This window comes from Gavialis gangeticus, unplaced genomic scaffold (assembly GCF_001723915.1).
Source record: "Gavialis gangeticus isolate Ggan-Ray unplaced genomic scaffold, GavGan_comp1, whole genome shotgun sequence".
Taxonomy (NCBI): domain Eukaryota; kingdom Metazoa; phylum Chordata; order Crocodylia; family Gavialidae; genus Gavialis; species Gavialis gangeticus.
This window is the reverse complement of record NW_017729002.1, coordinates 11,480,303-11,507,395: the sequence shown is the minus strand read 5'-3', so window position 1 is coordinate 11,507,395 and position 27,093 is coordinate 11,480,303. Positions and strand designations below refer to the sequence as shown.

The 27,093-nt window shown below is 39.4% G+C and overlaps 1 protein-coding gene across 11 annotated transcripts in view; it reads left to right on the top strand.

Annotated features, from left to right (window-relative positions):
- The window catches only part of RBFOX1 (RNA binding protein, fox-1 homolog 1), a 2,526,522-nt gene that overhangs the window by 2,122,174 nt on the left and 377,255 nt on the right, over positions 1–27,093 (top strand). The gene's annotated exons all lie outside the window — the stretch shown is intronic.

Below are 27,093 nucleotides of genomic sequence, written 5' to 3'. Positions count from 1 at the left end.
ATTTAGCCTATCAAGCAAAATTTGTGTGTTTGATATAAAAAAAAGAATAATTTGAGTTTTTAAAAAATTCTCTTTAATATGAGTCAGTATGAGTAAATGAATCAAAGAAGCAGTATTTAAGTCTTTTAAAATGAAGATTGCAAATGTATTGTAGTCAGTATTAGTGGAATAATTCTTTAGTAACAGAGAACATAGGGAGCGTGTTGTGAATTTTTTGGTTTCATATAATGGATATTATGCAAATTCTATTTGAAGCAACTAATCTTGCCATTTGTATATTTGCTTGTTGCAGTTCCAAGAATACTATATTTACACACATGGACTTAGAAATACAAAAGCTTTCCTATCCTAAAAGCTGAACATACCTAGTATTACATACATAACCCAAACTCTCCTTGTCCAGTAAATCTGTCATCTTGGAGCAAATATTCTACAGTACATCTAGGAACAAAGTATAGCTTTTTTTTTTTGCCTTTTTAATAATACATCTTACTAACTCCGCATATATAACCAGTTAGTAAAATGTAGGTCAGTATTTGATGCATCTTTCTTCATGGCAGTGATTTTCCACATAATAAGTTCTGTGTAGTAGTAGGTACATTGTCATCCTTAATTTACAATTAATCTTCATCAGGAATTCTTACCTTACTGTGAAAAGAATCTCTGTAGTTACAGGAAGGCAATTTGTAATGTCATTATAAACATACTGTTTCCAGTTCAAGTTTAAAATACACAGTGACTTGATTTTTTTTTTTTATTATTGTGCTTATGAGATTATGAGTACATTAGTAGAAAGAACTGTCAGTGATTGATTGCTGAGCCCCAACTTGCTTTTTTCCTTTTTTTTTTTTCAGAGTGAATGTTAGTGATATGAAGTTTTGATATGCCTGAGCGCTATCCAGTACACTGCAATAAAAAAATACTATAACTATTTAGGTTATTATTGCTAAAAAGGTATTGATAGTACTACATTTTATTCTTAAGGATATGATTTGCTTTTAGCTTTCATGATATAATTGCTTCCACATAATGACAAAAACATATTTAAACATGAAAACAAGAAAAGGCTTTTATGAGTCCAATCTCATTTTGACATTTGCATATGCTGCATATTATCTTTTTATCTGCTCTCACTAAGTAGTAGCCTGATGTTTCTAAAACAAATAATGCCTTGACAATTAGCTGCTATAATTGTGGCTTTGAGAAATATCTTATGCTAAAACAGGCACTCTGTTTTTAGCATCACCAAGAATTCATTAATATAATTTTGTTCTTTTTTGACACCAAAAAATAGGTCACACTGAGCTACTGTGGGAAATCCAATTTTTGATCATACAGTAGAATCAACTGTCTTACAACTCCTTTATCTATGAAGGAAGAATAAAAACTTTTGATCTCCAAAAGAATTACTAATTACAGAATTACTAGGTGATACAAAATGCATTCCTGTACTTTCTCAAAAAAGTTGGAATCCATTATGTTGCTATTACACAGAAAAATAAAACCCAAGTTTATTTGTCAATAATATGGATAGTTTCCAACTGAAATAGTTTATAATTAAGTCTCTTCCATGTTCAGGTATTTTTTATTTAAAAGTATATTAATTTGTGTTCTTAGATTTTTTTCTGCACTAAAGGGAAAACACAGTGAGAGAAATAACATGAACAGATAATGGGGTTGAGTGGAATCTAATTCTGTTTATAATACAAGCATTAGTTGAAACTATACAAGAAATAGCAAACTACTTTTTACTATGCTTATGTAAAACAGGATTGCTGCAGTGCTGGTGTTTCCTTCCCATGTTGATGGGACAGATATCTGTTTGTAAAATTGCCTCTAAAACCCATCCAAGTTTGAACTCACTTCAGTTTGTATCCGCAATAATAGTATTTTTTTCCCTCCCCCACAAGTCTTATATTTAATTCTCAGTGTTCTTGATAAAGGTACAGCATTTACGTATTTGAAAAATTTATTTCAATAACATTCATTTGTAAGGATTGTTTCTGTATTGTTTGCTGTATACGTGCAAAGGAGCATGATGATGCTCACACTATTTAATTACCAAGAGAGTTTATGGCAAATAAAATTTCCTTCTTTCTTTGACTCTACCTGTGATGCGTCCACACTTCCAAAGACTGCAGTTAGCAATTTCTAAAGCTCTTAAGGAAGTGATTACAGAGCCATGATTGCTCACACCCCGAGTCTTTTTTCTGCTTGACACTGATCCTGTGATAGTCTCCCCACTTAATCCTCACTAGCAATTTGCCTATAGTTGCAGCTAACAGGAGGTGATTAGAGGGGAGTTGCCCACTGCCTTTTTACTTCTGTTGTAGTGGCATGTTAGACAGAGGCTAGTGAATCAAAGCTGTTTTCCTATTAACTCAACACCTCCTAATGCATTAGACCCACTTTTATCTAATAACAGTGTTCAATTTCTAACACTATTTTAATGTTATCTGGTATTGCTTTTAAAATGTCACAATCAGCATTTGTAAAATTAGAGAACAAAAGTCAAAAGCAAAATAATAAAAGACAAATGCAACATAATCAAAATAAGGGTCTCTTCTTTCATCAATGTGTGTATCTAGCCCCCATTTATGTTGCTGAGAATTTTCCTTATTCATCAATATGAGGCTAGGTCCCACATGCTGTAAACTTTAATTACTTAATTACAAGCCTTGTGGCAGGTAGCTAGTATAATATATTAAAAGCAATAACCCTATATAGCTATTATATTCATACACACACACACATATGTATATGTATATATGTGTGTGTGTGTAGATATATATATATACATACACACACACTATACATCAGTAAGGGGAGGGGGGGGATCAAGAGATAACACATGCAAATATCAGCTACAATGAAGGGTCTAATTTAAGCCAAGAGAAGAAAAGTGAAAATGCAGAATGTACTTCATCATTAGGCAAAAAATATTGACGATTAGGTGGCACCTACTATTTTAATTTTTTAATTGCATTTTTCAGAAAGCCTATAATATGGGTTTTAAAAGATGTTTCATGATGTACTTCCTCAACAATATCCAACACTATTTTGACTTGGATTTCATCGTTAAGTGTAGAAATGTACACTTGTTTAGATTTGCAGCTTACATCAACCTGAAATAATACATATAATTTAAGTATTTTAAATACAGACATTACAGATGTTACCAAAGAAGTTAGGGGTATGTCCGTACTGCATCACTAGCTAGCTTAGGTATTGATGGTAGTATGGCAGCAGCAGTGCACAGCTCAGTGTGGTCTGCCCATATAAATATTTACCCACCTTGCCTGGCAGATTTTTCAGCCTGGGTTCAACTTACAGCAGTGCTGCTAATAATAGCTAAACTAGCTAGTTCAATGCTAGCTTGGATATGTTCGTGCAAGCTGCAGTTAACAGCGATGTAGAAATAACCTAAGTTACTGCCAGTCATCCCAATGAATTCAGTATGATTGCCTATGCTTTTAAGACACTAGAGAGTTAGTATCTGCAGGAATATCAAGGCTAAATCTCTATTTGTTAAATGATTTATTACCTCCTTTCTTTCCTTCTTCACCCCTCTTTGTCTAAACTAGGATAAAAGTACAGTTAAAGTACACTAATGAAAATTCTCTATCTAATGTAATTTAAGTCTTTAGTACTATAAGGGCAAGTTGTATTATAACATACGTTAGCTGATGAAGGTGAATGCTGATTTTAAAAAAATCTATCTTTCATGCTAGTCTAAGAAAGATCACTGTGACTTAGCCTACACTTGTCATTGAAGCTTAGACAAAGGCCTCAAGAATTCCACTTGTAAATATGGTTCCTTATTATATTGGAAGCTTCAGACTGAGTGCAAATCACGTAAGTCTCTTTCTCACCTTCCCTCCCCCACCTCCCACTCTCGGGAAGACAAAACTTAATGCCCCTTAAGATTGATGGGCAGTATCCTATATATATTCAGGAAGTGTAAAAAAAAAATACACAGACACATGCTATCACACATTCTGAATTTGTCAGAATACCAGTATGTATTTGCAGATACATCTTCAAGCACAAAATTCCATTATGTAATGATAAAAACAGCAGAGAAGATTTACATCATACCTGTGACACAAAGCTATTTTCAAGTTTCAGTTCTATGTCCAAGTAAGTTAGAAGGTATTGAAAAGAAATCTTGATATCAGCTCTTAGCCCACTTCTTGTTTTATTGGCAAACCAGGGAGAACAGTGACAGACCACTCTTCAATTCAGTCTTCTAGCACACCACTCACTAATCACTCTTTTTATTGGAGTTATTCCTGTCTTTCTCTTTGACTAAACAGGTGCACACAACCTTCATATATACTGCTGGAGGTGGGCAGAGGAGGGGAGTTGGGGGGAAGGCTTTTATCCAGCACATGTAAGTAAAAGAAATAAAAACAAACGCACAAGATTTTTTTATTAAGTCCTTGGAAGCAACAGGCTGGCTCAATAGAAAACATATTTTTTAACTGGATTGCATTGTGGATTGCATTCTGTATCGTATGGTTTGCACTGTGAATTTGGATTCTGAACTAAACTTGTTTTTGTATCAAGAGCTATATTATTGTGGCACTATTTCTCAATATGAGAAAACCAGGCATCTATCCCGGTTCAGCAAATCATAATCTGACTATAGGCAGACAAGGTTCTTTGGGTGAATCTGGTATCTTTTATTAGACCAACTTAAATAGTTGGAAAAAAAATTTCGTAGCAAGCTTTTAAGTTTAAAAGCCCTTTGTTGGACTGAGGAAGCACCTGCAGTTGGTGACTATAATATGATTATATATGACTATAATGTGCATCCTAATGACTTTTCAGATAAGAGTGGCTAAGTTTGCATAGAGTCACAGTGAAGGCAAACAATGACGTTTGCCAGTTGTCTTCTGTTCTTGAAAATGTCAGACAGCTGAATAAATTAGTTTTTGCAACCTGTTAATTGCCTATATTATTTATTTTTACCTGGTGAAACTTAAGCAAACATTAAGAATGAAAGATGTTTCATTGCAATCTCATAGACTGCAACCAACTATTGATAGAATTTATCACAGCCATGCAACTGCCGGGCATGCACTGTAAAACCAATACAATGGTTCTTTTAATTTTTTATTAATTGTGCTTAATTTTTCTGCAAAATTAGGGATTGAACCAGAGAAAGTTAAATCATATTTTCATAGTACGTGTAATGCATGTGCAGTATAGTCTAGACTAGAAGAACATCTTGTAAGTGTGATAGAGCAAAAGGGTCTCCCTGCCTATTCAGTCCTTGGTCTCCCCGCTAATCAAAGGTTTTAAGTTTGATTGATTGTCCTGGTAATGAAGACACCTGCCCACCAACAATGGGAGCAAAATCTGCCAATTTATTTCTCTGAGGACACTGAACAGAAGATTTCACTTGCTACTCAGCTGGGCCATTTGATGGGCCATTTCTATTAACCATTTCACACACAAATGAAAATCTTTGAACCCCTGCATATCAGTGAGTAATAGTATGGTCTTTAATATGGTCCTACTCTCATGTGTTTGTTTATTTTTAATCTTAGCTTGTAAGGGAGAAAACAATGTTATAAGATGACAAATTGAATTCAGGGTCAAAAAAAGCCCCAACTCGGCCAGCACACAGCTCAGAGCTGGCAGGGGCGTATGGAGAGAGCCAGCACAAGCCTTGCCAGTCCTGGCTTGGCCAGCACACAGCCCAGACCTGGCAGGGAGGGTGTGGGGGGAGCCAACACAGACACTTCTTTCAGGGTCAAAAAAAGCCCTGGTTCAGCCAGCACACAGCCTGGTGTTGGTGGGGGGCCATGGGGGCAGCCAACACAGATGCTTCTGTGTCTGCTGCATGTGGGCTGTGCTCCTGCACCTGGTCACAAAACGGTGTGGGAGTGGGGCACCTTCTTGCCCCCTGGCCCAGCAGCCAGCCATCCCGCATAGGGTCATCTACTGCACCCTGCAACTGCTAAGCTCCTGGACCTGGCCACTGACTTGGAGAGAGGCATCCATGTTGGCTTCCCCCTGCCAGCTCCAGGCTGCATGCTGTGGAGATCCTAAGGGAAGGCTCTGTGTTACCTTCTTCTGTACTCCCCCCGCCAACTCCAGGCTGCATACTGCCTGAACCGGGCCTTTTTTTTTTTTTGACCCTGAGGGAAGTGTCCATGTTGGCTCCTATCCCCACACTCCTCTGCCAGCTCCGAGGTGCATGCTGGCTGAGCTGGGGCTGTGACCCTGAGGGAAGGCTCTGCGTTAGCATCCTCTGCGCCCCCTCGCAGCTAGCTGCGGGCTGCATGCTGGCCAAGCCAGAGCTGCGCAGAGCCTGAGAGAAGCATCCATGTTGGCTCTCTGCTCCTGCTCTGGGCTGTGTCCTGACCAGATCTGGGAGCTATGGCTGGCCAGAGGAGCTCTATGACAGCCCAGGGCTAGGTGCTGGGCTGGAGCAGCAGTGTGAGCCATGTTCCACTGGGTCACCCTGCAAATGGGGGGCTAGCAGAGTCCCCAAAACATCCTAGGATGCTGGGATTTAACTTGAGTCCAGAGCAGATCCGGGACAAAAGTTAGGTAGAGCAGTCTAACTTAATTAGATTAAATCTGATACTACATTCATCCAAATCTACGTTAAACTGAGTTGTGCCATTTCGAAACCCATCTATGTGCACTGAACTTCTGTTCTGTCACAGGTTTAGACAGATTTCCAGTCACTTACACCAGCTTCTGTGTCATTTCTGTCTCTAGCCTTGAGTGACCCAGATCATAAGTCCCATTTCTGATGAAGCATTTCAAAATCCCAACATGTTAAACAACTCTTTTTCCTCAGCTTTCTGTGCCTTAGCAAAAGTCAGAATTATTGCTTTCTTATAATAATAAAGAATAGTATATGATTATTTTGACAATGTCGTGAATCTGTGTACGTGACTGAATAACAAGTTGCAGAACCTTTGACTAGTAATGTCAGTTTTTAGAGCAGAATTTGACTTTAAAGCAGTTAAAGCAATCTCACTGCATCTGTCTTACACCTGCATCTGCCTGCTGTGCCAGGCTCCCTACGAGACTAGAACATCAAGTTGCAGCAGGCAAGATACCCATGAGGGAGGAGGACCCAGAGAGTCTGGAAGCAAGGTGAGGAGGTCAGAGCCCAGTGGTGAGCCAGGCTTGAAACCTTGTCATGCCAGCACTGAACATTCAGACTAGACAAACGTAAAGTTTTTTAGGCTAAGGACTGACCTTGAAGGTGAGCTCCAGAAGCTGAGACTTTTATCAGACATTTGAGAATTGCTAAAGAAAAGGCTATAAGAAAGTTTCCTGATCAGAGAGGAAAAAAGAAGCTTTTACTTGCATTGATTCACCATGGCAATATCATCACAAGAAGAGATGGCATGAGAAAACTTTAGTTTCTCATTTAGGAATATACTTGGGCTCAGTGATCACTTGGTACATACTCATGCAGAGATAGTTTTTTCCTGCTTTAAAAGATAGCAGCCTAATCAAGTTTTAGAGTTTCCCCAGAAAGTGTAGACATGCATAACCATGATGCTGAAAGTTTGGAGCATACTTCATTTCTGTTTCTCTAAAAGATCATTGATCCCTTGTAGGGATTCTGCTGGAGCATTAATCAGAGCACTGGGGCAATTCCTAAAGCTTTGGGGGCATTTGCTTCATGTGTAGTTCGGTGTAAAAAAACCCGCACGAGCAGTATTGTGTATCAGTGGGAAAGTGATCTCCAACTGCTTAGGACTACTTTCCAAAGCACTGAATATCTCTGCCTGGGTTTTTCTTTAGGGTTTATTATAGGGCAAATGATGTGTGCAGAGATTGTCTGATGCTGGGGAAATGGAGCCTGACTGACGGTTTGCTAGTCCTTGCTCCTTGTAGTCAGAAGCAATGGTTTTGGGTTCCCCAATCCCATGCTACATAACCTGACAGTATAAAGTGGGAGTTATCCTCATAAACTTTTGTCTAAATTCCCAGATAACTTAATTAAAAATTAGTTCTCTTATACAGAATTTTCATATATAAAAATTTTGGCAGTGATATTATTCTTGTTTAGATTATGACCCCCCCCCGCCCACTTTTTTGTTTAATTTTATCAGATGTTTCCATAGGGGGTTTCCATCTGCTGTGCTATAGAAAAAAGGAACAGGAGAACTCCATAATGCCCCTTGTTTGCTTTTTCCACACTCCACTCATATTTTTCACTGGATAGAAGAAGTATACATATCCAATGAGGTAGAATTATTACTTATCTGAAAAATTCTCCCTTGACTTCACCCCTCCAAGATCTACTGAAATCAATATGTTTGTAGGTGATATAAATCAGGAAGATTTTGGTTCTGATATTAGCATTTTTCTCTCTAAGAAACTCTCTGTGGTGGAAAGTATAGAGGTTTCTGAAGTAGATGGGGAAACAAAGGCAATATTTGCAACACTGTGCTTCTCCCCTCCCTGCATGTCAAAGCTGCAGGGAGACAGGGTGTGTACAGACATTTGCCCCACACATTCTGTGATCACACAGCTCAAACTAAACTACATGATCATAGACCAGGTGTGGCAGGTACAGGCATTTAACCAGTGCTGGCACCGCACAGTTAACCCAGTGTAAATGACTCCAGGTTGGCAGGGAGAGAAGAATGGCAGTGATGGAGGCAAGCAGGTCTACAGGGGCATTTTGTAGGTTCAGGAAGGTTGGTGGATCTCTGTGGGGGAGGATTGTCCATCCATGGGTGGGGGTGGGGTCAGAGGGATAAAAATAGCTCAGTCAGGATTGGGAGAGTAGGAAGAGCACAGCTGCAGAGCTGGGTTGAACAGTTGGGCTTTCCCAGCCCCGGGGCTTGCTCCAAACCCGTAAAGACATTCACTGAGTCAGGTTAATCCATTCCTACCTACTTATGTGAACTAATTTAGATTGCACCCACCAGGTAGGCTGATCTAAATGTAATTTCTGTACATAGTCTTAGCGAGGGACCCAGGGTGATTCCACCCCTCCCAACCTTTTGTCTCAGCTTAGTCAGAAGTGACAAGATATCAGACTTGAACGGCACGACACTGTGAGTAGAAATACTATACTGCATAATTTGGAGAAGTTTTTACAACGTATCTGTTATAGTCTCATGCTCTGAGGCCTGTGCATTTGAGGATTACTAAAACAACCTGATTTTTCCAAACAGAGAGTTGCCTCCTCCCTTTCCCCATACTCTTTCTTCCCCTGCAAATAAAATATTTTATAACTCTCTAAATTCATACTTCAAGGTCTTTTCTGAAAAAAAACCGATATGGAATAATCAGAATACCTGCTACTTTGGTTTAGTATGAAGATTTTATTGATATTTGACTAGGCTTACCTGTGTAACTTGCTGGAAGCTTAACTACTTTTGGATGAAGAATGCCTTGCATTTAAAAGCTTGTCTAACTTTATCCCAACCATGCAGCTGGTCCAATAAAAGATATCACCTAAGAAATCTTTGAATCTCACAACTGCTTTTCAGTCATTGATCCACAAATAATTCCAGGGATACATTATTCCCAAACATCATGGTTGTCTCCTTTCTACATGCATACATGAAGAACTAGATAAACCTGCATATAGGCGAGGGAAAGGAGAGGGGAAAACAATGTGTACTACTTTGATGTTATACCTCAGCAATTTTGGGGTAGTAGGACATGCTGGAAATAGTATGCTTGCATTGTGTACTGAGAGGCCCAGGCTACAGGGATTTTGACTAATGGATTTTACCAAAGACAATGTAGACTAGCTATATTAGCTGACATGATTCTTTTCAAGGATATCTAAGTTGTAAAATGTTGTAGTTCATTAGATAGAAGTATGAGGAAGGTGATGCATCTAAGCAAAAACAGGTGCTTTCCTAATTACTTATAAAATGCAGATGGTGCTAGTCCCTATGTGAAAGTGCAAAGTGCAGGTTGAGTCAGAGCTCACCAGCCTTTAACTTTTCATGAACAGCCGAGCAATTCTGGAGCTAAAGTTGGGTATGGGCAAGTTATAAGGAAGTTGCAAATGGAATGAGACTGGTGGTTTTATAAAGGCCAGTTCATCAAAATACACTACACTAATCCTCACAGCTATTAAAAAAGGGTAAGTAGAAGCTGCCTCCCCTATTTCCTTACTAGGAAGTTTTCTCATTTTCCAAAGGGCGAACATGAGCAAGAGCAAGACTATGGTTTTGTCCTCTTATCCTAGCAGGCCCCTAGAAACTGAAAGACAACTGCATGCTGGACCCTGGAGTCTATGCCACAATGCCACAGTCTCAATGTCTTCTAGAGTATGTGCATCACAGATTATCTTTCCATTATTCCTAATGAAGAGTATACCCTATAGTGTATTAGGTGGTGTGTGTTCAGGAAATATTTCTGTCCAAAATAGAACTGAAAACACAGAAAAGAATTTCAATAGAGCACGCATTTCCAACTTCCACACTCGTAGCTTTCCAATTGCTTTTCTCTTCCTGAGTTCAGTCCAGAAACGTTCTGGTCCATGTCTACCACCTTGTTAGTACTATATTTTTTTTCACCTGTACTGACCTTGTCATAATGTTAATGTTGATTCCATGTTGCTCTGGAAGAGCAAGCTTACCATGTTGTTTTACAATCCTATACTATAGCTCCATGGAATAAATGTTATCGCATGCATGTTTTGTATCATATCACTGCTCCCTTTGCACTGATCAGCTTTGACCATATATAAATGACCTGGTCTCTTGAACTAAAGCAATTACATTTGTTACTTATTTAGTGATTCATTGAAATTGGAGTAGACATATGTTACTAGTTTCATGACTCCTCAACCTCCTTTTCTATTGTCCACATTGTTAGGGTAACACAGTTTGATTTCCATTAAACAGCAAGAAAAGTCTGCGAGTTGATGCAGAGCAAAATTGTATTGCCTGGGCCGTCTGTTCATTATGGGAAATGATAGCATAGTAAGCAAGCACTAAAAGAAACAAATAGCCATGATGTCTGCTTTGTCAAAGGATGCGTTTAATCTGCTTTGCGGTATGAGTGTTTGAATTTTCCAAGTTCATGGGCACAAAGTGCACCTACCGTAAACTCTCCTAGAGCTTAATTATCTTATTCTGTTGGATTAAATTACAAAACATCTTTTTCAAAGATGCAGTTCAGTTTTTGAATAAATGTAATATGCAAAAATGTGAAAATTGCTCCTAATATGATACCCAAGTGGGAAACGGTGGCTTTGTGGTGTCATATTTTGAGAAATTATTGAAAGACACACAAAAGGACACTGCCACTATGTTATTAATGCTAAAAATGGTTGATGCTTTGTGCAGTGTGTTTTTCTAATTAGAGGAAAGCTAGAGAGTACCATTTCCATAATCGACATGGGAACAGAAACTCAGCAAAAATTCATGTATTTGCAATGAAACTGCTCCTCAGCAACATAAAAATGGCTTTTATAACATAAAGGCTGTAATTAGAATAAGTCAAATCAGTTGGAAACGATTAAAGGCAGAACAGCCTAAGCTGCCTTCTAAATATTTGTCTGAAGATTAGTCCTACTCTTACAGCCCCTGAGAAGCATCTTTGATTTACTTATAATGCTTGACGTGGCAAAGATAATCCTGCAGAAGTCAAATGAACACAAATTTAGATGTGCTGTTAGGCTTTTTTTGTTGATTTGACAGGAGGCAGCACATTGGAAGTGATGTTGGAGAAATGAGTATAGGGTCACATTAGACAAATTACTTAAAAAAAAAAAACCATGATCATCAATTTAAATTCTTTAAAAAATGTACTTGTTCTTTAAAGCTTTTAGGATGCACTTTAGAAGTCCACGTGGAATAATTTTCTGCATGTCAAAGTGACAGCTGATGTGAGTCTCATTGTATTTAAAATTATAGTCCTGAGATGGAACTTTCTGCATGTTGCTTGTCTGACATCAGCTATTAAAATACAAGTAAATCTTGGCAGGTATAAATTTGAAGAAGAAAAGAGATTATGTAAGAAAATCAGAATTGTTGATACTAATCACTTAGCTATGGAATAGTGGCTATCATTTCCCTAAAGTAGTTCTGATAAAGCATAGATATTATAAAGCTGGTTTACCTTCCACTCTTTCCTTGCTGCACTTGGAGGCTAAGTACAAACTGTCAAAAAACCCAAGGCTGAATCGATTCAGTCTTTTCAGGTTAGTCTAAGATGGAGAGATGAAACTGAGAAACAACTGGAAACGCATTCACTTTTGATTCAGGAAATGCAGCCACATGCCTGCAGTAGCTCATGCCAGAAGCTTGGGGGTGCTAGAGCACAGCTGTCTGACACATAGCCAGTATGGGCTATGTGTTCACTACTTCTTCATGCTGCCCCTGAGGTCTCTGGGATTTGCAGCCCAGAATCACAGAAACAGGACTCTGCAGGGCTGCTTATAACTTCCTCTTCCTGCTTTCAGGTGCCTCTGGGTTTTGTAGTCCACAGTTACAGCCACTTTCAGTTTACAAGGACAGGGCAGCTTAAGTTTAGCAGGGCTGGGCAGCTCCATACTTGGGGAAGTGGATTTTAAGCCCCGTCCCTGGCCCCAGCCCCCTGCCAGGGTTTGCCTTGGGGGTCGGACAGAGGGCTGCCTCTCCCCCTCTCCCAACCCTTCTCTGCTGGAGCAGACAACACAGCCCAGCCCAGGGCTGGAAAGCATGCTGGGATGCTTGGGGACTCTGATTTAACTTAAACCAGGAAAAGGTCTGGGACAGAAGCTTAATAAACTGGTTTGACTCAAATCAGGTCTACTACATTCAACAAGGTTTATTTTAAATAAGTTTGAACCATTTTGAAACTGGTTTATGTGCACTGAACTTCTATTTTGTTACAGGTTTAAACCAGTTCCTGATTACTTAAACCAGTTTATGTGTAACTTCTGTCTCTAACCAGAAAAGGTAAATAAGAGGAGGAGATAGTCAACTGCATTTATTCATAGATTCATATATACTAGGGTCAGAAGGGACCTTAACAGATCATCGAGTTCAGCCCCCTGCCTAGGGAGGAAAGACTGCTAGGGTCAGATGACCCTAAGCAGATGCCTATCTAGCCTTCTCTTAAAGTCCCCCAAAGTGGGAGAGAGCATCACTTCCCTTGGAAGCCCATTCCAAATTTTGGCCACCCTTACCGTGAAGAAGTTTTTCCTGATATCTAGCCTAAATCTGCTCTGTCAGTTTGTGACCATTGTTCCTTGTTACCCCAAGAGGTGCCCTGGTGAACAGAACATCTCCAATCCCTTGCTGCCTCCCTCTAATGAATTTGTAGGTGGTTACAAGATCACCTCTCAGCCTTCTCTTGTGGAGGCTGAAGAGGTCCAGGTCCCTCAGTCTCTCTTCATAGGGCTTGCCCTGTAAGCCCCTAACCATATGAGTAGCCTTCCTCTGGACCCTTTCGAGTCTATCAACATCCTTCTTGAAGTATGGCGCCCAAAACGGGATGCAGTACTTCAACTGTGATCTGACCAATGCTGCATAAAGGAGAAGTATCACCTCCTTGGTTCTATTTGTCATGCATCTGCTGATATATGGTAAAGTGCAGTTAGCTTTGCTGATGAGTTCATCACACTGTTGACTCTATGTTCATGTTTTCTAACTGGAAGTGCCAATTGGCCATTACCTTAGCTTGTGTATTTAATACAGCTGCAGAAAGTAACTGATATGGGAAATGGGACTTAAATCTACATCACTGTTAAAGGCATCAGGTACATAGCCCTGGGCTAGCACTCTGAGGCAAGAGGAGGTGTGCAGTGCATGCATCTGTTGATGAAAAGTAGCTTTTCAAACTCCCTCCTTGCTTCGTCATACTGTCTGCAGCAAACTGGCAGGCAAGCAAGCTGGGTGGCCAGGGGTGGGGGCGGGGGGTGCTAATAACAGTCTTTATCACCCAATTAGCAAAACAATAGCCTCTCTCCACAACTTCAAACTTCTTAAACAGCTTACCAGCTTACCTGTTGATTAGCTCCAAAAGCCCTAAGCAGTCACTGTTTTGCCTGCCTATCCCAGTGAAATTGGAGAGAGACGCACACAAACACCTCTTGGCATTAGCTAGCATACCACCTGCTGGTATGATCCCTGTTGTAGCAGAAAGGAGGAAAGGATCACTGCTTAAGCAGCGAGTAGTGGAGTGGGGAAGCGGGAGAGGGTGGCATGGGAAAGCCAGCAGACCCCACTGTGCCTGCAACTCCGTGCCAAGCTCTAGCCAGGGAGCAGAGGGGAGGGGGCAGCCCTGCTGTGGAGCAGAGAGCCCTGACTAGCCCAGAGAGCATGCCAGGATGCTGGGGGAGTTCAGTTTAACTTAAACCAGCAAGGGGTCTGAGACAGACATTGCATAAACCGGTTTGAGCCAAATAAGTTAAGTCTGATACTACATTCAACCATGCTTATCCCAAACTGGTTTCAGCCATTTTCAAACTGGCTTATGTGCACTGAACATCTGCTCTGTTACAGATTTAAACCAGTTTCTGATCACGTAAACTGGTTTATGTGTAATGTCTGACCCTAGCCATGATGTCATAGGGCAGAGTTGTGAAAAAATATTAGATATATAAAACTGAATGATTTGAGTTGGATTTGGAACATTAGCCAGCTTTGTAGCAGTTATATCAAATTTTTACTTGACACAGTTTTCTTCTCATTTATAATCTCTGTAGAATCCCAAACTTTTTTGTGTCTGTGTTTAGCCACTGAAAATATAATCAGTCTAATGTATTCTCTTACTGAATTTTAAACCAGCCCATTAAAACTCCTTTAACGTGCTAAAGTCAGCTTCAGAGAGGGTTTCCATTTCATCTTTATTGAACTGAGGCTATAGCACTCTTTCCCTTTGCACCACAGTGAGAGGCTGTCAATAATTCAATAGCCATGGCCTTGATGGGCCAAGGCCTAACTTAGACTTTAAACAGAGCCAAGCAGCTTGTCAAAGTGTGATGTGCTGTCAATGCCTGACTGATCTATACTGCATGAATTCCCCCCTCAGTTCTTGATGTAACCCTGGGAATAAAAAGAAAGCAATTTTAGAAGTAGACCTAGTGTGAAGCACCTGTTTGTTTGGAATTTGCAATAAGGGGAGGTTGTGTCAGTAATAAAGTTCAATGAAGTCATTGCACTTTGGTTTATAGGGCCAACATTATAATCTTACTGAATAGCATCATTTACATTTCAAAAAGTATAAAATACTTCTTATATAAAACATACATATGTTGTTGTTCAGGAACATATTCACAAGATTGGGCAAAGTAGTTATACTAAAGCTAATTGCATGGTAGTTAGTTTGTTTAAGTGTACCTGTTTATATTTGTTGGTATCCTATCATTAACACCTGAGATGACAAAAAAGACTAACTGTGTTTTTTTATGGTAAAGAGGCTATCTGATCTTTGGTTTGGATTTATCCCCCGCTCCCTGCACCCCGCCTCAAAGTCCAATGCATCAGTATTCTTTCAGTTTATTCGAAGTTCATTTTTTATATATTTTTAATTTGTCTTGGAGTAGAAAAAATATTTAAGATTATTTTTAATCTAATTTAATTGAGAAAAGTTATGCTGATGTGTATTTTATTGTGTATGGGTTGTATTTTAGTTCTGTTCGCCTTTGCGTCATATGTTAATATATTTGTTTTGTTATTGTTTTCTTTGAGTACATATCTGGAAAGAGGGGTACATCCAGGATTTCCCTAAGGAGGAATGTGAAAGCAGCATCCCACACTACAGTGGTAGCATCATCACCCTGCTCCCAGCCTCCTCCCCCAACTCCCCATGCAAGTTAATAAGAGTCTCTGGGGACTTTAAAGGAGTTGAAAATCCCCCCTCCCTTGCCCTTCATTCCCAGAGTCCTCCCCTCCCCTCCCCTCCCCTCCCCCTGTTTCTAGTTTTTACCCCACTTGTGCCTGTCCAGCGGCTGCCTGGGAGTGGCATGGGGACCAGACAGTGGCAGCAGAGATGTGCTGGGGCATTCCACTTCCCTATGCTTCTGAAGGACCAAGCAAGGAAGTGGCTCATCATGATGTTGCCACTGTCCCCATTCTCAGTTGAGCCCAGCCCTCTTGCAACCCTGAAGCAGCTCTAGTACTTCCCCTGCCCCTTGGACAACTACCAGCCAACAGCAGCAGGCCGGGGGGGGGCGGGGAATGGGAGGAGGAGAGGGAGGGGCTCTGCCTCTGAATACCCTTCTATATCCACCCCTGCCTGCCAAGTGTTTCAATGGATACAGAGATCCTTAGTTTTGGAATAGTTTTTTGCACAGGAAATTGATAGACAAATAGATGTAACCATTTCTAAGTTTTAGAAATGTAAATGTTTTGAACTAGTGTTGTTCATAAAGAGAAAGAAAAAGTACAGTGGCATTTTTTAAGCAAACACTCCAAAAGCATGTTTTTAATGGCATTAGAAACCTGTTTTAAATTTTCTAAATTCCTGTTGGAATGCCACTTTAATTTTGGGTGTTCTGGCCTTGACTTTGTATTGGCATCCATCTCAGTGTCATCATAAACCATCCAACCAGACAATAACCTGTACGTGAAAAAAAATTTGCACCTTGGACATATCTGAAATACTTGAGGTGTGGCAGGCTTGATGACAGAGACTCAACTCCATGCTGTTGATGAAACCGCATTGTATATCAGCATGAACACCGCATGCCCCCAGAGGCCTGGGTGGGGCACGGTGAGTTCCTGCAAGTGGTGGCAGCGCTGTTTGCAGCAGGAGTGTGGCGGCGGCAAGTGGGGAGCTCCCACAGGCAGCTGTGGCGCTGTTGGCGGTGGGGTGGGGTGGCATGGCAAGCACTGACCAGCAGTTGGTGACTTCCTGCAGATGCTGCTGGCAGTGTTGGCGGCAAGGGGAGGGTGTGGAGAGTGGCGACAGCCCGCAGGCACCACCAGCAGTGTTGGTGGTGCCTTTTTGCAGGCGGTGCACCGCCACGCTCAGGGGATGCATGTGCACCCGCTATGTGTCGCCTTTGTATATCAGAAAAATAATCTCTATGTTAGGGGAGATTTATGTGGCAGACTTTAAAGTATTTGATAGCTTGGCAGTTGAATCATTTAAAGTGTATTTTTTAAATAATTATCTGGTGCAAGACATCGAAGGAAATTATGCTCTGGCATAAATGTAAACAGACTGAAGATCAAGCAGAAGCAGAACTGATGTGCATGAGACCTTGTTCATTACCATAAAACATGGAGCAAGGTTTATTGAAAGGATTATCATAGACTCGGCTTTAAGTTTGATCCTCCCTATTCAGATTAGGTACCTCGTTAATCATTCCTCTTGCTGTCTTTACTGTTCCTATGAGGCAGGGAGTAATGTGATGACTCTCTTCAGCACTCTTATTAATACAGGATTGGATTCCTTTGCAATTCTTGCCCAACCCATTATTTGCTCCCTTGAACTTAATATATGCAGCGCCCTCCCAGCCCTTAATAACAGTTGCATAATGCATGTGAAAACGAAGTTAAGAAAAGTGAAACCCTGACATAGCTGCCTACCTGGCTGGGCTTTGTTTTTGCCTCTAGCTAAATGGAATCCCCATCCCCCAAAACTGTTAAGTGGACCATGGGGCTGCAGTATAGCCGTTCTGGAGCTTACTTTACCTGCATGTATCTTGTGAATTACTGGCTACATGTAAGCATAGAGCCAGTAGTAAGTGCTTTCAGCCTTACTCCATTTGCTGCCTTTTTGGTTCCCTTTGTAGTCTGAAAAGGTTAAGGAAGCCTAGACAGCCACTCTGCCAGTTCTTCCCCCTGGCACAGACCATTACATGATCGTATGCTTGGCCTTCTGGGTCTCCAGTGGATTTTACCTTGTTTTTAAATACGGGTGTCAAAGTGAAAGCTGTTTAAATGCTGAGCACCTACCTTCAAGTTAAAAGGATCTGCAGATATACAGAATGTATGAAAGTCAGGCTCCTTATATGTGCACTTAACCTTGGTCACCCAGGCTACAGAATCTTGACTATTTCCTAGAGAGATTTTAATGACACAAAGGGAAAATTACCTCATTTTGTAAATGCAACAGTGACAGCACCCCCAAATGCCCCTTGTACAATCAACGTATATCAGGGTATAAGCCTGAAGGAGAAAGAGAATTTTTGCTTGTTTTCTTGAGCTCAGGTGTTTCAGAGTTCTTACATCATTGCTGGAAATTATAAGCCACATCTGGTCCAACTCCAGGTATAAGCACCTGGATCTCAGCTTTAATTCTGAGCATACTTACTTTGTACTGGATTTTATCACAACTTTGATAGTTGCTATGCATATGTGCTTTTTGGTTAATGCAATCAAAATAAGTATCCATTGGGGGTACCAGGTATTATCCTTCTTCCAGTACAAAGCCATCCAAGCTTTGTACTGTTACAAATGAACAAAGCTATATTAGTTTTGGCAGACATAAGGAGCTGCATTTGTAGGACCCTGGGTCTAACGTAAGTTTGAAAACAGCCTTGCTTATTGTACAAAATCATTAGAAGCTCTGCATCTGGGAGACGCAAGAAACTCGAATGGCTAGGTGAAAGTGAATAAAAATGAGGAGACTCACAAACTGCTTTTGCTCCAGGGCTGGTTTTAATGAGCTTGTCCCTAATGAGTTGTCCCTGCAACTAGCTTCAGGCCTAAACAGATGAGGCAGGGGTTCTGCTAAATTTTTGATAGGATTTGCACTGGTTTTATGAGAAAGCAAGCAGTAGAGAGTGCAAAGTTGTGTCATGAATCTTTTACAAAACTGGATTGTTGTCCATCTTGTCAATAGGGATTGTAAGACCTGATTGCTAATAGAGGATATGCACATGCGCATGGTACTGACAAAGTTGAATAAATAAGGTGGTAGTATCTGGTTTGTCGGAAACAGGGGCTACATAGTGCAGTGAACAATGATTTTTTTTAAGACATTGTTAAAGTGATTAATGTATGTCTTCGCCTTTAACAAGGTATGGTTGTTTATAGCAACTGGCTAAGTTTAGCTCTTGTCTGAAAGGTTTAATTTAGATCTTTTTTTGCATTTGTTCGTTATGGGGTATAGTTTGGTTCAAGCATCCAGTTATCATTTGGTATTTTTATGTGACTGATGTTTACACTGCAAGGTTCAATTATATTTTTAATTGCATAGTCTTGTTTTATTAGCTGTTTTGGGATACAAACGTGAGAGAATTTTTACCTGAGTAATTTTCTGTTTCTTAACATTCAGTAGCAGAGATTCTCTATGCAATTTCATATAACTCCATCTTTTTTAATATGAAAAGCTGTCAACAAAAGTATTTCTTAGATTTGACTCATCCACGAAGATGTAATTTTCTTGGTGGCTTAGAAGGTTACAAAAAATGCATGTTCAGCACCCTTTATTGCATACTGCCAAGTTCTCTTCTCCTTTCCCACACATAGAGACATACACACTCACATTAATCATGTAACTTATTTAATAGGCCCTGGCTTCTTGAACAGCTTCTATAGGTTTTCACATCAGCCGTTCACAGTCAGGCTATAACCTTTAGATTGATAAAAAACTAAAATCCACCAGTTTACAGTCGCTGCTCCATACCCATTGTTTCCAGTAGACGTGTATTTGTATAAAGAGAAAGTAGAAACATACACCTCTTTCTTTAAAAAAAGATACAAAACTGCCTACACATTTAGAGCGCCAGATTAAGTACTGTAAATAACAAAAGCAACTTTATCAGCTGGAGACACACAGATATGAACAAGAATAGATTGTATACAGACATATTTAATAACACATATGAAAATCCCACAACAGTACTGTGCATCAAGCTATTTTTTTTCTACCCTAGGAGAACATGCCTGTTAGCCCCTTCTTAAGTCAATTAGAGTTTTCCCATAGTCTTAGGAGTTTGTTTAGGCTTTATAGATGATTTGTCCCTTTTTCTCCACTACATTAAACTTTAAGCAGCTTTCTATTATTGTATTATTTTTATGTTTAATGTACAGTTTTGTTATGAGTTTTGCAATACAGATCATTAAAAAAAATGCTGAAGCAAATTCTGTTTTGCTGTTACATTCACATAAATGCAAGTGTCTCTAAGTGAAACTTGTTAACTTAATCTGGATTTTCACTGATCGTAATTGAGAGCAGAATTTAGTCCACTCTCTATCATGTCAAATCTATCTAATTTTTTGTTTCCTTCAGCCCTGTATTTTAGCACCCACTTTCTTATTGCTGCTTCTGGTTTTCCTAAATATTATTTTTCCGTGTATGTTTTATTCCCTCTTTTTTTCCTTTCTGTCTCTTTATCTCATACTTTCCCCTTTCATCTATGTTTTCTGTTTCTTGGTTTCTATAAAGTAATTAGAAAAAGGAAAATTCTTTAAATCAAAAATAAAAAAGCTATAAAATTCTGTACAGGATGCAAATTGAACAGCTTACCAGAGGTGTTGAGCAGGGCTATATTTGTGGACAGAAATTTTCTGCATACTTGTGTCGTTATGATACAGGAATTTGATGGTCTAAAGAAGATGTAGCATTACACTAGAGAAAAATGAAAGCATGAATCAAAATATTTACAAAGATTGTACATAATTAGGGCAAGCTTTTGATAGATGAAGAAGCTCACAAAATTAACTTCTTAAAAGACATTTGATAGGGCATCAAATAATAGTGACAGGTCCATAAATCAGGCAAGATGGAGAACAGCTGATTCAGAATTTTCAATTGTTTCTTAATATTAGCAATACCATTTCTTTGTGGAATACCAAAGAATCCCATTAACAATACCACTTATGAGGGTTCTGAGTGATGGATCATAATACGTTTGAAGAGCAGGATCATTTCATTTGGGTCTGGTTGCTAGATGTTTAATGAATGATATTCCTTTTTCTATCACCATCAAGTTTTGGGCCTGAGGCATCCTAAAATAGTTTTTCTAGGTATTACTGTGGGTCACACTCGATACTTTGCATTGGGTTTTTACCTACGATTCACTCACAATCATTCTGAATGTTTGTGAATCATTTCTTCCCCCCTGCCGATTCTGTTTTGTTTTTTTCTTACAGCTAGAAATTAAGTCAAGCAGTTTCCTTTGAATTTGTCACACGCACAGACTACTGTAAACAGGATTTGAATTGAGGAGGAATGGGAGTAACACTGCTTCTCTTGTTCAGCTATAATATAATTACATGGGTTAGGATTGAAAGGAAAGAAAATGTCCTATATCTATCATTTGAGCCCTATATACAATCAATATATCAGGAGCTTTGTATGACTGAAGTGCTCTTTAGCCTTCTCTAGACACAAAGGTCATGAACACAAGTCCATTCAGAATTGTCTTCAAACAGTATGGCACATTCATTCTGATTCCAAAATAGTCAAATTCAGTTTTCATGATGGGATATTGGTTAACAGAGAAAACTAATACCAAATTTTCTCTCCTAAAATTTAAGCAAGTCTCATTTTCTGAGTGTCTTCAGGTGCCAAGGGAAGTTCAAGCATGCTTGAAAGGAAAGTTCACATGCCTGGCTCATGAAGTCTACTCAGCAAAATATCTCTTGACCTGGCTTAGACCTCTCCTTGGGGGGAACAGTTGTTGAAGAGGTTGTGATAAGGCACTATCTGCTGTCAAGTAATACTAGTATGTGTTCTCCTTTTGCTGATAGACTTCATTTGAATTTTCTTAGACCTGTCATCTGATTTCAAAACTTTTGGTTCCAATGGCATGTTTGTGGCCTCCTGCTGAGATATGTGACTCTCTGGTGCCTCTCCCCCACCCCCTTCCTTTCCTTTTAGTGGCTTTATCTAGGTAAGTGTGTATCAGCCTCTGAGATTTTCTCATGCAGTGAGACACAGGAGTTTACCCCCTTTTTCCCTGTCCGATGTGTATGTAAGGCCATTGCCTTTTTCTTTAAAAACAAAGAAAAAGGAAAAAGGTTAGTGAGATGATGTTGTTCTCAGTATTTGAAAGAGACCCAGCTATATTTCTCTGAGGCCCCTGTCAGACATTATACTTAAGACGCAATTTGTCTGTTACTATTGTCTTAAATAGTAACCTGGGTACACAGTCAGTGAATTAATGGCGCCACTGATGGAAAACAGCTACAAAAATGTTAGCCAAAACAGTGTAATATTTTTATGACCACTTTCCATTGTGCATTAAATTGTATGTGTGGTATGGCAAGAGGTGCAATTGTTGGTGTGAGAACCCACTGTGCTTTTAAATGGGCATCTGTCCTTGACCTGATTAATACAGGGTAACAGCTTAATCACGGTTAGATTTAGGGACCTGAATAGGAGGCCAGATTCTCAAAAGATCTCAGTGCCCAGTGTATGACCATAAATATCCCAGCTAGAGCTGCTGGGTGCTTTGACAATATCTGACAACTTATTTTGGGTGTCTAAATGGGGAATTGTGCTCTTTTAAAATGCTGGTCCTGACTCTCTGACTGATAGTGAGTCTTTGGTGGAGGGCTAGTTTGCTGAGATTAGCTCAGATAAGAGGGACCACTGCAGTCTGGAAGTCATGTTACAGTCTCAGCTGATCCTGAATGCTCAGGGAAATGCTTTAGTTTTGGTGGGCTTAGGTTTTTTTCATCTGTGCTTTAATGAGAAGTGGGGAACCTTTCCTTACACCTTCCCAACCCTGTGGGAGCTTCAGTCAGAAGGGAAAATAGATCCAGGAACTTCAGTCAGAATGGAAAATAGACCACTTTTAAAAGAAAAAGGAACTGATTTCTTCTGATGGTGAATCACAGGCCTACATAGAAGGGGAATTGATTCTGCAATTCCTCCCTTGTTTTATTGTGTCCAGCTATATTGCCCCTCAGGACAGCCAAGGACTTGACTATTTTCCTGTCATAAACTGACCTGAATCTGTGGGACATGGGTTGTTAAATGAAAAGTCTGTATTTAGAATGAATAAAATGCCTACATATGATGGCCTCAATTACCAAATTCCTCCATTATCGTTTCTGATTCTTAATTTGAATGCCTTCAAGTGGTGTGTGGGTAGGACCTTATAAACAAATGAAAGTCAATGAATTATGGGCTGGATTCTTTTTTCATTTGTACTGATTTTACACAGGTGTTGTTCACTGACTTCAGTTGGCCTATATGTGATTTACTCCAGGGTAAATGTGTAGAGCATCAGGACAAAGGTATCTTGTGTCTGTGTTAATTTTCTTCTACAGTTTTAAAGTGCCTTGCGACAAGCTCTTAAAAGACTGACAACACTGAAAGCAGGTTAGGTCTGATACCCATCATATCAGTGATTGGGCTGAGTTGGAACTTGAAACATTGGCAACCTGACTGCCCTGGCCCTGGGCAAAGGAAAATGAATGCCTACCTACCTGCACATGGGCCGTGATCGTTGTGGTGGCAGCATGGGCTGCTCCCAGTGCAGTGCAAACTCCCCGACCAGGGGCTGATGTGGCAGTGATGGTAGGGGCTCAATGGGGACTGCCTTTCTGGCACCCTTTCTCAATTGGCACCCAGAGCAAGCGAACCACTTACCCCCTGTCCCACATTGCACTACTGGCAAAGTTACCCTCATCTCCATGCCAGTGCATCTCAAGTTTCCAGGGACTTGACTTAAATCATTCGTTCTCACCACATTCACCTTCTGCCTTTTCCGCTCACAGAATGCCAGTTGGGATGTGTTGTTTTTTTTGGTGTGTGAAAACTTGCAGCAGAGGCCACTAATCTTTCATGCCGGTAAAATGCAGCTTAAAAGGAATTGGTTCACTGGGCAGTTTTAGCGGAATGCATACAAACTTGTTTGAATGTTTGGACAGAACAGTACAGCAGTGAAATGTCTCTCTCTGTATTGTGTGATTTTATGAAATATTTGTATTTCCAGCCCTAACCATATATTAAAATATTTAATATAAAAATAAATGATAGATAAGCTACTTCAGATAGCTGAGATTGTAACTGTGAAAAAGCTCTTAATAACTTCGTCAGTTTGTTTCCTTTGCTGCTGCTGCTTTAGAAACAGGCTCACTGATCATTTCTGTAGAAATGTGCTCTATATTCCATCACAGCAATATACAGCCAGTACCAAATACTTATCTGCTTCAGCTGAGACCACTGGCCAGACCTCCTGCTCACCTCCCAATTCCCTAATCTAATCTAACTCTGTGGGGTTTATGGGGGTTCATTTAAGCAGCAGAAGCTGTGCTATAATTGTTACATGTGCCAGCAGCGATTTGTACCATCTGGGTATGAAAAAAAGAGGCTAGTACTACCACGGAGAAAGATCTTTATTCTATTACCAAGGCAATATAATTCAAGAGCGGCTGCAGAGCAATTGGAAACTGAGAAATGGCCAGCTATGTAGTTATAGTGAAATGTCAAAGTATAATGAAACAGGGGAACTGTACTGCTTTATGATATGAGCCAAGTTACAAGCAGGTGGCAGCAGTAAATATGTATATAAATAACAATACAGATGAAATGTCAAGGTTTCCAGCTGGCTTTGCAAAGGCATTTCAGTAATATTATACTTAGGGTAACAATGTAGCTCAACAATTTAATACAAATGTATATCATTTTGAAATGAATAGGTTTGCATTAGAGTTTCTGTATTCTCAATTTTCAGTGTGATCTTTTTTTAAAAAAAGTCTAATTTAAAATATTACCTCTTGGTTTATTTCAAACAACTTAACAATTTGTAAAACCTCCAATTGGGTTGTGCAACTCATAAATTTGCCTCATCTGTGACATTTTTTATTTAACAATTTAATGTATACTCACCAGGTACTTAATGAAACTTATGAGAGTTTCCACCTATACCTCTTTGCAAGGGAAAATAGGTAAGATAAGTTGGTCATAATGCGATGCACTCTAACATTGGAAGTCCACTTTCATGTCAGGCTTCCTAGACTGGGTCTGATATAAAAGTGCAGCCAGGGGCTATGCTGAAAATGATAGGGGATCATAAAAGACTGGCTTATGCATGGTGAAGGGTAATCTTAAAAGCTTCCAGTGGACATTCAGTACTCTGCAGACTCTAGCCCTAATACTGCATCTTTCTCCAGGTGATTCACTGAATGCTCTTGGCTTCAGACCCTGGGGAAATGATTTGTTGACCCTCCATACCATTGGGAAAGTTTCACAATGAAGGCCATCAAAATTTTAGCATGGATCTGAAATGGGCTTCTAATGGTGTTCCTGGTATTTAATATGCAGTCAATCACAGCAGTTCCTCTAAAGCAATCTTGGCTAGGTCAGATGTGGGAGAAGATAAAAAGCCAGACATGCACAGAAAATTTCTCACCCCAACCTCAAAAACATATATATTCATAATCAAGTTACTGGTAATAAAGAAATTGCAAATTTAATGGAGAAGATGGGTAGCAATGACCATGGCTATGTAATGGCATTAAAATATGTAATGGCATTAAAAACAAAGGCTGAAACTTTCTTCTGCAATTCCTTAATTGTAAGTGTTTGCAACATTGAGGAGTCTCTTTGCAGGAGCCCAGTGTAGCAGTTATGTTTACCTACAGCCTTAGTGGTCTTTGTTCCCCACTTCCTAGCCCCACCCAAGTTCTGGCACTGTAATAATGATAATGATGTCAGTCAAATTGTTCTCAGCATAGAGCTCATGCCCGGAAAGTGGCTAGAGTTCTGCCAACACTTTGGAACTCACTTTTATAAGATAATAATTATCAATATAGATTTTTTTTTAGGTTAGTTGAATTAGAAAGCTTTTAAAATTAGGGACAACCAGTCCCTTAACAATAACTGTACAGTTTGTGCTGATGAGATACAGATTGTGGTTGTCAACTTAGAACTGGTTACTGAGTTTTCATAATAAAGTGAATAACCTTTTAATGTATAGTCACTCAAGTACATCTGTTATATTGATGTATCACTAATTTTATGGACCTGGATTAATTCCAGAGTAAACACTGAGCACTCTGCTGAAAAGTTGTAAACATAGATACAAGGCATTCATCTATAAATCCCTAAGCATGATTTGGCAAAGGGTTTGCCTCAAGTACTTTATCCTGTTTTCATATAGCAAAATTGTAATCTTCTTCTGTAGTGATTTTGTGATTCTGCTGTAATTTTATTGATTCATTTTAAATGTGGAGGAAATTTTTTAAATTTATTTCGAAGTTTACAACTATTTTTGATTTCTTATGATTGAATGATATTCCATTTAATGGTGTAGGAATCTCATTTTTCAACTCTTGCTGGGATTTTTTTAAACTAGTGCAGAGGGAGTTAGTCACATGGCTCTTGTTAATGTTAAAAGCTGAGTCCCTTGCTTTTCAAAATGAAAAGGTAACACAACAACACTTTACTTTCCAAGATCCCTATATCTGCATGGTAATCTCCTCGCGGTAGTAACTTCTTTTACAAGATGAACTGTGCTGTATCAGAAGGTATGTAGTCAGGCCTCAGGAGGAGGCAATCATAGTCAAAATCAGGAATTTAAATCCTTTTATGGAAGAAAATTGCCTAGTCATTTAGATTAGGGAGCTTAATAATATTTGCCACTTACACAGCACTTTAAAGTTTTAAAGCATTTTCCACACATTAACTAACTGTTCTTGTTGTGACAGCAATATTAAAGTCATACTATCAGCTCTTTATAGGCAGAATATAGAAAAATTAGTTGTTCACATATAACAGGGTCTTTGGTATAAATTTAAGTTGTTTGTTTCCCTCTCTATCCTTTTTGGGCATAAGGGGTGGCCACTGTCAGTTCACCTACATCATCAAAATCTAGGCCACCTTCAGTACTTGCCTTGGTAAATGTAATGATATAACTAGAAATTAGTTATTTCCAGACTGAGTGAGGAGCATCATGGACTTAGAAATCTCCTTATAAAATAACCTAAACCATAAAGAATAATTCTCCTTCAAAAAACCACCAACTAATTGACAAGCCTTAAGAGAAGATTGAGTTAGTTTTATTACACATACTATAAAATATAATTGTTACTCACGAGCAGAGCAGTTCATTTCAGAAGTAACAAATTGTAACAAAACTTAAACATTTTACTTTAGAGCGCTGTTGGAAGTCCTCTTCCTCTCAAGTTTGTAAAAGATCTGAACAATACAGATGTTCAATGAAGTCAGTTACTGATCGTAAATCCCAAGTGCCTTTGTATGCCTGCAAGTCACCTTTTTCTAGCCATCTGAAAAGAT